Source organism: Silene latifolia, chromosome 8, assembly GCF_048544455.1.
Source record: "Silene latifolia isolate original U9 population chromosome 8, ASM4854445v1, whole genome shotgun sequence".
Lineage (NCBI taxonomy): Eukaryota > Viridiplantae > Streptophyta > Magnoliopsida > Caryophyllales > Caryophyllaceae > Silene > Silene latifolia.
This window is the reverse complement of record NC_133533.1, coordinates 21,023,974-21,036,297: the sequence shown is the minus strand read 5'-3', so window position 1 is coordinate 21,036,297 and position 12,324 is coordinate 21,023,974. Positions and strand designations below refer to the sequence as shown.

At 40.5% G+C, this 12,324-nt stretch overlaps 1 non-coding gene across 1 annotated transcript; it reads left to right on the top strand.

The window, feature by feature from the left end:
- The first annotated feature begins 11,359 nt into the window (after positions 1-11,359).
- Positions 11,360-11,466, top strand: LOC141597981 (small nucleolar RNA R71). Its single transcript, XR_012523186.1, has one exon. It is a non-coding gene; the product is annotated as a small nucleolar RNA R71 (small nucleolar RNA).
- Positions 11,467-12,324: the final 858 nt, after the last annotated feature.

Sequence of the window (12,324 nt, the reverse complement as noted above, 5' to 3'; positions counted from 1 at the left end):
AAGAGCGCATGGCACGGATTCCTTATGCTTCGGCAATAGGATCTATCATGTATGCCATGATATGCACACGTCCCGACGTGGCATATGCGTTGAGTATGACAAGTCGATTCCAACAGCATCCAGGTGAATCACATTGGTTGGCTGTCAAGAACATTCTTAAGTACCTACGGAGGACTAAAGATTGGGCATTGACTTATGGAGGCGAACAAAAGCTATGCGCAACCGGTTACGCAGATGCTAGCTTCCAAACGGATCGAGATGACTCGAAATCTCAGTCTGGATTCATTTTTACTCTTAATGGCGCTGCAGTCAGCTGGAAGAGTTCCAAGCAAACGATTCTGAAGAGATTCTACGACCGAGTCCGAGTACTATGCCGCGTCTGAAGCTACAAAGGAAGCGATATGGATGCGTCAATTCTTACATGGACTATCCGTAGTGCCTAGTTCGAATGACCCGATCACCATCTATTGCGACAATAGTGGTGCCATCTTCCAAGCTAAGGAGCCAAAGTCTAGCAACAAGTCTAGACATGTACAACGGAAAGCTCATCTAATCCGGGATTACGTGGAGCAAAAGGAAGTAGTGATAGAAAAGATTGCTACGGATAATAACATAGCAGATCCTCTCACTAAAGCATTACGACAAGATAAGCATGAAGGGCATGTTAATTCCATGGGAATTAAACGTGTTCCTAAGTTGTAGTACTCTTTTATGGATCAGATTCATTCCCTTTTGTACTTTATACAACATCATCGTTTTGATATTTATATATTTTGTTTTTCATGTGGAATTGTGCGACAATTTTTGAACACCACAAAGTGAACTGAACGAACATTATATTTTTGGTCCTTAATTGCCCACATGAGCTGATAACTCTGGCAATTATTTTGTGACGTTGGTTGATGGTGGGTTCAACGAGCCATAAGTCAACCGGTTGACTGACCAATCACAGAGGCGATTTATACGGATATTTCGTAGGACACACTTGTGACATCGACGTGGAGTCCTAAATGTTTTATAACATTCGTTGCCCGGTCGTGGATAGGACTTCCATGGTGATTCTAAGAGTCGATTCTTTTAACTATCGACTGTCTCTTGAGACTAAGGCAGATTTTGGGTGACTTTGGTTTCTTTCTCACGGTCATCCGTAATAACAGGGGCCAAGTAGATCTTTTCTCGGTCATTTCATGCTTTGTGCTTAGATCGGAAGGAGTCGAGTTGAAGGAAATATTCAGCCTTTATCGTACTCAATATTTCTCGGGGCCACTCGAGGAGTCAGAATCGAAATGCATGGCCATGCTCGGATACGGATTCGTTTTATCGCTTAAGTTACTCTCTAGTCGGGAAACCACTCTAGATACGACATCGATCGATTGTAAAATACGACCTTTGTGGATCCGATCGCAAATTGTTTTACATTGAGTGGGAGAAATTTTAAATGAATATGAGAATCGGTTATCGCACATACACTTGTACGGACAAGTGGGAGTTTGTTGGAGCTTGTGTCCTCCGGTTAGTGCGGATAACGTCATTGCACATACACTTGTACGGACAAGTGGGAGCTTGTTGGGGTTGGTGTCCTTAACAATTAGTGCAAGGACTTATAAACCTCTAAAAGGATCAAAGGGCATACTTTTGGTATTATTATCGGTTGATCCACGTTTATCAATAACGGTTGGCTTGCTAGATAAGTTTGACGTTATTGTCATACAGATGGCGGTGATCAACTGGTCCCTAAAAGTCACACCTATAGGATACGTTTGAGAGATGTGACGGTATGAAAATACAGTCATGTAGATGCCAATTTTGACTAACCAGTTAGTCTGAGTTATTTGACTAATAATTAGTCAAAAATGTGATGTTGAGATATTTTATTTAATACGGATTAAATAATAATGGCTAAGGCGAATTAAGCAGTTAATTCGTAAAATTGAATATAAACGTTTTATATTTAATTAAATGTATATTGAATATAATTATACAATACTGTTTTGTCGGACATGTATTAATCATTCAGCTAACCCGTATTATTAGTTGATGCCTTAATTTCCGATAACCGATAACAGTTTATAATCAGACCGTGTCATATACATTTAGCAATTGGGTTTCGGACCACTAGTTTATATGAAGAGGAAATGAGAAAGCCCATGAGGCTCCCTCTCACTCGGTTTGGCCGAACCTTTCATAGACAAAAGGGGAGCTTCTCCTCTTGTCTAACCTAATTGATCATTTGCTAATCAAAATTAGGGTTTTGGGAATTGTGCCTCTCAGAACTCGGATCTCACATCCAACACAACTCACAAAAACTATCCTCTCAATATTGCAAAGGCAATTAGAGGATTTGATCTAGCACAAGGGCATATCTCGGACTATCTTGGGTGCATCGTTTAGGAGGAGGTCTAATTTGATCTCTCATTGCCTTATTGCACTAGGACCGAAGGTTATTTCTAATCTTTATCGTTTCATTGTTATTTTCGTTTTATGACTATAAATTACATATGAATTTTGCGTTATAATCCTACAATTAAAGGGTATTATACGGATATTACCCCACAAGGAAAACATGCTTACCTTCCTCCCTCTTGTGGTCAATGTTTGTTCTCGTTTGAGTCATTTATGCGCACAAGTCATAGATTGTAGGTCCCATAATGATCGACAATGTTTTAACCGAGTATGTTTACGTCTCAACAGACGGGTAGAATGGACTGTCTTTACACGTCATCTTCGCGTTGTATTAGGACAAATTTAATGGTTGTTGTTCATGTATTACTTGCGCTTGTTTCCGTCTCAACCTTGCTTTCATTTCCGTCTTAATTTATAGTCGAATGGACTGTTTTGGAACTCTGTTTTGGAACGGCATTGGATGAGTATTTGGGACTGTTTTAAGGCGGGAAGTGGACTGTTTTGAGTCAGTTTTGCAGGTACTTTGGGACAGTTTTGGGACGGATAAGATAGTACCTTTCAGGACTGTTTTTGGGGAGTAAGAGTGACTGATGTGGGACGGTTTCATGTGTATTTTTGGGACCACTATAATGTGTTGAGCAGGCTATTTCGTGGGGTGATGAGGGACTATTTTAGGACTGTTTTTGGATCACTTTGTGCAGGTTTTTCAGAGTTTGTCATGGACTGTGGTGGGGTTGTTTTGGGATGTTCTGTTGCAAGGTTTTGGGACTATTTTAACGTGTTTGAGTGGGCTGTTTTTGGACAGTCAAGCAGGGATTTCGGTGGCTGATTTGGGTAGTTACATGGCTGAGATGGGTAGTTGTTTAGGTGGAGTGTTGGTGACAGTTGTGGCCTGAGCAGGAACGACATGTGGCCTGAGCAGGGGCTGCCTGCGGCCTGGACAGTGGCTAGGGCTGGCCAGTTATTGCCCTAGTCATGTGGTTGAGGCGTGGCCTAGCCTCGGGTTGTGTACCTTCTTCAGTCGATTTATATTCGTGTTTGGTTTATTTAAAACCCGTCTCATGCTTTATATAACTTAATTCGTTAAATATCGTTCATTCATATATTTTTCTCACATCAATCATAAATGTGGAATTTATTATTTATTCAAATCAAAATTTGATGAAATGCCTTACCTATAATATGAATTTTTAATCCGTTCATTCTCATTTATTTATTGTATCTCAAATATGAGTGAATTATTCGACTTATTTAATTAAATTGAGTCATTTGTAATTGGATGCTTGTTTTGCTTATTATAAATGGTTCATCTCCGTTTGTTTACATTTTTATTCAAGTGACAATATTGAAGAAATGGGTTACTTATTCATATTCATGTTTATGATTTGGCATGAAATGTCTCACTTGGATTATCATCGGTTCATTACATGTAGTAGTCTCTTTCCAAGTTGATTCGTATCGCTTGGTTGAGTCGTATTCTTATGATAATGCCTTTATACTATTCCGTATTGCTTGACTTATTTTTACGCCTCTTTCGGACTGTCCTGCCGATTGTGGGTTTAATTCATATTTTCCGCCTCTTTCGGACTGTTCTGCCGATTGTGGGTTCTCGATGTCCGATCTGTCTTCGAGTCTTGGATGCGGACTGTTCTGCCGCATGTCGAATCGGGGACCGTTCTGCCCTGAGTCTGGCCAGATTTAGTCAGACTAGGACTGAGTCTTGGGAGTACCATTGTCGTCCTACCAGGGGAATTATATATTTATATATGAGTATTAAAGGTCTTGCTTGGTTATAAATATTGGTATTTGTCTTTCATGTGTTGTTCGACTTGGTCCTATCGGATACTAGAGGTGAGCTATAAGCCCTCTAGTTGCGATATGATCGTCGGGATTGATGTTCCCATCCGTTCTTATGGTGAGATGCAAGCCATAAGTATGAATGTGACATTAGTAGCCACGTCCCGTGCAATGTTTGCTAAGTGGTTTTCCAAATAATGGCTACGATTTCTATTCTTGTAACTTGCATTGATTGACCCCTTACTTAACAGCTTCACATGATTTGGATTCTAATCTCACATCTTTGTTGTAGTTCCTTGAAATGCGTGCTTTTGCATAAATGATTGATGCCCGTTGTTGTGTGCACCAAAAATAAATTTATAATTCCAACTACTACTATAGATAGTGGCAGTCGGGTCGAACCACAGAGAGGCAGATGCAATTAATAGTTGTTATATTTAAGTCTAAAGGTAACAATGTGTGGGGGTTTGAGTTGATTTGGTCTATAGCTAAAGGCAATAAATTAAAGAAATGTATAAAATCAAATATAAAAGGAGTACTAAGATGGTTGGTTCACTGTAGTTTCGGCGGCAACATACTAAATAGGTCTGAAATAAACACATGAGGCGGGAAAACAAGAGGTCCTCTCGGTCCACTCTTAACAAGTAGCGTCTTTCGATCTCGCTACGGGTCCCTAATATCACTAATACTAACTCTCGTCATGAAAAGTGACTAAAAATCTAAATTTTACCTATCTTTCGATCTCAGCATAGTTTAGTTATTTTAATTGGCGGTCTAACAACTTTCCCTATCTTTCGATCTAATGGGTTGGTCATATCCTAAACATTCAACTAGTCGCGTGCACTCGATTCGTCAAATATAGAATTTAAATCAATTAAAACGAAGCAAAACCTCACGTGGCCAGTCGATCGACCAGGGTGTGCGGTCGATCGACCGTGGCGCGACTCAGGTGGTACTATTCTACTGCCGCCTAATTCTACAGATTCCCTACATCCTAGCACAGGGTATTTAGCTACTCATGACTATAATGAAAACAACAATAAGATTAACGAAATAGACTACTGAATTCATGCTTAAATTAACGGAATAAAAGACTAGCATAAAACGATAATTGGCTTCGGGAAACTAATCTATCAATTCTAGCTATGAATGATAATAAGGCAATGAAACTGAATACAAGAACAGAAAAATACCGTGAAGAGGAATTGTAACGGAAAGATTAAAAGCACGAACGAAAATTGTATTGAATACGAAACAATATTCCGAACCCTAATTATTTGATATTCTAAAACTGATAAAAACTGAATGGAAAACTGAATCTCCGTATCAATGTGAGAAGGTTACGTTATATAGAATTATCTCGTAACTTTATTCCAAAACCTAAAACACAATGGGCTTCTAAATTCTCGATCTTCTTATTCACGTCAGAATAGCGGCTTGGTCGATCGACCATGAGAGGCAGTCGATCGACTGCTCTTCGCTGAACAGTAGCTACTGGAACTCGTGGGTTGGTCGATCGACTAAGGGCAGCGGTCGATCGAGTGAAGTAGCCGATACTTGACTTCTAACTTCTCGTGGATTTGTCTTTCGGGCCTCGAAATGCGCACCAAGCTCGTTCCTTGAGTAAATACTTCATTTCAAATGCAATGCAAGATACTCGGGCGCGGATTTAGCTCACTTTCTACTCATTTCCGCATAAATCTGCAATATTACATAAAAATACGAAAGTAGATGAAATGGGGCAAATAGCAGCATAAAACTACACAATAGAGCTCTGAAATGCGTGCAAAATGAGGTGTAAAACAATATATAAATGACACGCATTAAACTTCCCCAAACCAAACCCTTGCTTGTCCCCAAGCAAGAACTAGACTCGATCCTAAAAACCTAATGGAACGAGTCCAATCTCAGAGCGAAATGCAAACTGAATAGCCTAAACCAATTTAATGCAACAACTAACAATCAATTAGTAATGTGAATCATGCAAACGAATTATGAAGTCCTTAAAAACTGCTGAACCGTCAACCATAGAGACTTATCAAATCGGACTCTCACGGGTTGCTTAAATCACTCAGATAAGCACAGGTGAATAATGTAAAAGATAGAAAGAATTCATTTTGTAAATGACGCTCACCTAACTACGACCTATAAGAACATGCCTGCAATATAATATGAAAGTAATCTCTACAACCGTACATATGCATTCCAACCAAACAGATGACCATGACACGCACCTAGGGATGGCAGTCTCACCCTTACCCTGTGGATATCCATCCACCCGAAATTAAATGGATGGGATATGGATGACGAATTTTTTTTGAATTTAGGGTAGGATATAGATATGGGTAAATTTAGAGTGGGATATGGATTATCGTCTCTCACCCGCTTAACCACCCTGTGGATATCCGAAATTAATATTTATAATTAATTTTTTACTAAGTTAATAATTATTTAGGTAATTAATGATTTCCCTTCAAAAGTATATTTTTTTTATCAGAAATTTTACTTAATTTTAATATCATACTGTTATTTAGGAAAACTAAAACTTGTGTTTATGTGGATATTGTTATTTTCACTAATCAAGGTAACTTACTTTTCTTAGTTTAATTAATAATATAATGCGTTGATGGTTTCTTTGTTGTTGGCGTGACATATTTGTATGGTCACTTAATTTGCAAAGACACTTTGTTGTTGGATACATACTGAGTTGCTATTTGCTAACACATATTGTTACTTGAATTATGTATGCCTTTTAATTTTATCGCCACAATTTTTTTCGATATATTATCTTTAAATTTTATAAGCCGTGAAAATATCCAACGGGTACCCGCTCCACCCGCTTCACCCGGTGGATATGGATATGGATGGACGAAAAAAATATTAAATGGATGAGGGTGGGATATGGATGAACATAAATTAAATAGATATGGATATGGATATGGCTTCACCCCATCCATATCCCACCCATTGCCATCTCTACACGCACCGAGGTAAATATGGATATGTGAGGTAATGGGTAAGAAGAAGGCAAAACATGTATGGGAATGTGGAGGTATAGATGATCAAGCTAATACCTAAACAGAACCATATAACAACATCCAACTTCTTGCTCAAATCAATAATAAAACCGGTGCTAATTAGAAGCACAAATCTCACAATCTCCATAAAAATCAATCAACTCCCCATAGGATATAAATGCAGCATGGGAGCAAAAATCGCCAATTAATAAGGACTTTGAATCATGCGAATTGATTTTTCTTTCGGACTCCAGTCGATCGACCAAGATGGGCGGTCGATCGACCGTCCTCAACAGTACAACACGCTTTTCTTTTCTCTTTTTCGAATCCTTTTTTTCTATTTTTTTTTTCTTTTTTTTCTTTCCTTTTCCCATCTTCCCAACATCATCTCAAAATGAGCTTTTGCTACCAAAAACGAAGTAACAATCCCAAGAACTAAACTACTAGCTTGACAAAGGCAGGCTAAATGTAGGATGTAGTAACGGGACAAAAAAGGCTATTTTTGGCAGTGTGGAGCTTATGGGCATAATGAATAAAGGAAACCTCTTGCACATGTGTCAACAAACCACAAACCGAATGCATACAGGTATTAAGCAGATTAAGTTCATATTTATGCACATTTATGTAACATGTCTCATAAGGAGTAACTACTCACATCCTAGATAAACTGGTCATGAATGTCACCAGTTATAGGCTCTAAACCTCAGAAATATAAGTAGTTTGCCAAAAATCTAAGTCAAGTCTCAAGTTCAGCAAATAAATTTAACGAAAACTCGTAGATTATGCATATATGATTCTACTAATAACATGTCAATTAGCAAGGCTTAGGCATAAAACAGCTGCAAATGCAACGTCATCATTGAAATACTACCGTTTCGAGTCAACCTATATGCTAAAATAAACGTGAAATTTCATTGAAAATTTTCAATTTTTTGGAAATTTTTGTATATATAAGAAAATGAAATAAACAAATGCAAACGGAAATTTAAACGTGAATGCAAAACAGAATGAATGCAACGCAAAACCTTTCCCCAAACCAAATCACACAATGTCCCCATTGTGCAAAATCATATAATGAAATAAAAGGGAAACGGGAATTTTGCGGTAAATAAATAAATATGACATGAAATAAGGACTCAGAAACTCACAAGACTTTAAGCGCAACAAAAGGAAACCTCCCCAAACCAGCGTGAGCTAGGAGGTTTCAGTAGCCAGCAGTGCTACCAGTAAATACCTGAAAAGACAAACAAAGTACCGCGCATAAAATCAAGAAAGCAAAATTGGGACGGTAAAATTATGTGCAAAATAAGAAAAACAGAAGAAATCAGAAATTAAACGGAGAATAAAGTGAAGGGAATACTCCCTTGACTCCGCAAATTGACCAAACACAGCAGGGGAATGATCGAAAACAGGCACAACAGCTCTGGGTCGATCGACCACATCACTCAGTCGATCGACCAAGGTGAACAACAACATGAGCTTCTGGAATTCGCAGCCAAGTCGATCGACCGTAGGAGGCAGTCGATCGACTGGAAAACGTGCTGTAACTTTCTGATTTCTTCGAATTAGCTCAATAACTTGAGCTAATATGGTCTATATACCTGCAAAAGCACATATTAACGCGCCCAAGAATTGCGCAAAACCCAAGGTAATAGTCTAAAGGCTTTAAAACCTAAGCAAAATAATAAAAATGCGATGTCTCGCGCACACGAAAAAACGGTAAATAGTCTTAAAAAGCAATAAAATGTAAGTTTTTGAGAAAGCATTCGATCAACTAATAGTTGGTCAAGAACGGCCACGGAATGGCCCACTTGGTCGGCTCCTGGCTACTAGAGGTAGCCTCAACAGTGCTCATCTTCTCAGCTTCAACATCCGCAAAACTCAACGGATCATCAGCTTCAACATCTTCCCAAGCAATGACCTCGTCTGCCTCATCAAAGTCCAAGTTGGACACCGTCACTTTGACTGGCTCGTCATCAAGTTCCTCATCAGTGCCATAGCTAAGACAACCTAGGCCGCCTCTTGAGACGATTGGCTCCTTCACAGCTGGAGCAACACGCGGCTCTTCCTTCCCCAAACCAGCTCCTGCAATATCTAAAACAGACGAATCTTCCTCCAATTTGCTCCCAATCTGGGGCGGAGGTGTCACAACAGGAATAGGCATAGAGACAGACATATCAGGAAGTACGAAGTATGATTTCTTTTCATAAACCGTATTACAAGTGACAGGCCACATGGGGTATTTCTTCTTAGCTGTCTGGGCAAAGACAATGGAGTGTTTCCCCACTTTGAAGGTCAAAGTCCCGGAACCAACATCTATGACTGCACCAGCAGTGTGCAGAAATGGCCTACCCAAAATGATAGGAATGTGGGCATCCTCAGGCATATCTAGTACAACGAAGTCAACAGGGAAAAAGAACTTTTCTATTTGCACGGGAATGTCCTCTAAGACTCCTATTGGCTGGACCGCAGATCGATCAGCCATCTGTACCGTCATGTTGGTTACTGCAAACCTAGTCAATTTCAGCTTCCTAGCTAGACTCAAGGGCATGACGCTAATTCTAGCTCCTAGGTCACATAGTGCCTTCTCAATTGAGAAGGTACAAATACTACATGGAACTGAAAAGCTACCTAGGTCCTCTAACTTATGGGGTGCAGTATGGGTCAGATAAGAACATGACTCCTCAGTGAGTGCGACAGTGTGCACAGTTTCAAGTGACTTCTTCTTAGATAAAAGTTGCTTCATAAATTTCATGTAAGCAGGCACTTGATTAACTAACTCAAGAAAAGGAACTTGTACGTTTAAGCTACGGATAACATTTTCAAATTTATTTAACGATACATGTTCCTTCGTCGGCACTAATCTCTCCGGATAAGGGGCTGTGAGAAGTAACTTGGCCCTCTCCTCTAAATCTCTCATGCCGACATCCGTGGACTTAGGCTGAAAGTCCACCACCTTCTCTTTGTTGAAGCTTGACCCCTCTTCAGACTGTCTCAAAAATGAACCATTAATCGTCGTCGGGTCATACTTCGGAACCGGAACAGACCCATCAGCACTCAGGTCTTGCCCCAATATTTTCGGAGTTGTCGTACCCCGAAACAAGTGATCCCTCAAATTGTTAGCCATTGGGGGACGAAATTGTGCATTATCAGCAGCGGCCTCAGTCGATCGACCATGTTGCTCAGTCGATCGACTGAGTTCTACAGTTCCAGAAATTGTTTCTTTGCGCGCTTCAGTCGATCGACCGGGTGTATCAGTCGATCGACTGATATACCTGGTAGACGCCTTTTTCTTGCTATTATTCGTTACAGCTTTGTTCTTGCTCGGTTCCGCCTCATCTTTTTCAGGGACATCCTCAACCATAGTGGGTCCCTCAAGGGTGGACCCACTCCTCAAAGTGATCGCATTAAGGGTCTCCTTTTGATCTGTCTGCGTCGGTAAATGTCCCGTAGCTCGAGTTGTATTCTTGCTAGCCAATTGAGCAATTTGGCTCTCTAGCATTTTCATCCCGGCCTCTCTAGCTTGAGACTCTTTCAGCAACAAGTTCTTTAACTCAGCAAGATCGGAATTTTGGGACTGCTGCTGCTGCTGTGGGATATATGGAGGCTTTTGGAATTGTTGTTGCTTATGAGGGGGCACATAAGTCTGCTGCTGCTGCTGTTGAGGAGATTGAGTTGGATTTAGGACATTCTGGCTAGTCCACCTCAAGTTAGGATGGACATTCGGCTCAAAATAGGTGTTTGTCTGCCTATAATGTTGAAAGGCAGCACAAGACTCATAGGGAACGCTGCAGTTTTCTGAAACATGTCCTTCTCCTCCACATCTCCTGCAGACGAAAGGACCGTCTGAAACAGCATTCACATGATAGATCCCTCCTTTTGAAGCTACTCCTAACTCATACTTATCAAATCTGGCCGTGAGAGCCTCTAATGCAGCTACAGAAGGGGATTCGGCACTCCTCCTTTGATTTCCCCTGGAATTTCCATACTCAGCTTTATGGGTGGCCAAATCATCGATAATCTTCCACCCCTTAGTCTCTCCCATATTCTCCGGGAATCTGCCACTAGCTGCAGCATTCAGGATGGCTCTCTGATCGTCGTACATCCCATTATAGAACTGATTGCATAGACTCCACTTTTCGAACCCATGGTGCGGAATGGTTCGCACCAGCTTCTTGAAACGGACCCACGCTTCATGAAAGTTCTCATCAGGCCCCTGTTTAAAGCTCGTGATCTGAGCTCTAATGGCATTGGTCTTCGAGGCAGAGAAATACTTCTTATAAAATGCCAAGGCCAACGAATTCCAGTCAGTGATCCCATTAGCAGCTCGATCCAAATCCCTATACCACTCCCTTGCAGCATCACGAAGGGAGAATATAAACATGGTCTCCTTCACCTGGTCCTGAGTCACACCGGTTGGTGGGGGTATGGAACAGCAGTAATCAATAAATGTCTCCATATGCTTGGCTGCATCTTTATTTGCAGCTCCCCCGAATTTGTTTCTCTCAACCAAGTTGATATAGGACGGCTTCGGCTCGAATTTTCTGTCCGTCCCTGGTAATGCAAATCCCTTATAGAGATTCGCGGCTGTCGGCTCAGAATGACTGGCAATAGTTGCTTCTTCAGCCATGTCAGGAGATGTGACGGTCTCAGCTGATGAAATAGAAACAGGAGATGAAGGTGGATCCTCCTCAAACATTGCGTTCTCGTAGTAACTAGACAGAGTACTCAGCTCTTCCTCTGTCGGCAATACTCTAGATGATCGTCTCAACTCGCGCAAAGTCTTCTCAATCTCAGGATTGAACGGTAGTAATTCACCACCCTGTGACCTGCGCATAAGAAGAAACTACAAGTAGAATATGAGAAAAGTTTAAGGAACAGTTGTCCCTTAAACTAAAAAAGACTAAAATAAAACAACTAAAAATTAGAACAATTGCTTCCCCGGCAACGGCGCCAAAATTTGATGCCCGTCGTTGTGTGCACCAAAAATAAATTTATAATTCCAACTACTACTATAGATAGTGGCAGTCGGGTCGAACCACATAGAGGCAGATACAATTAATAGTTGTTATATTTAAGTCTAAAGGTAATAGTGTGTGGGGGTTTG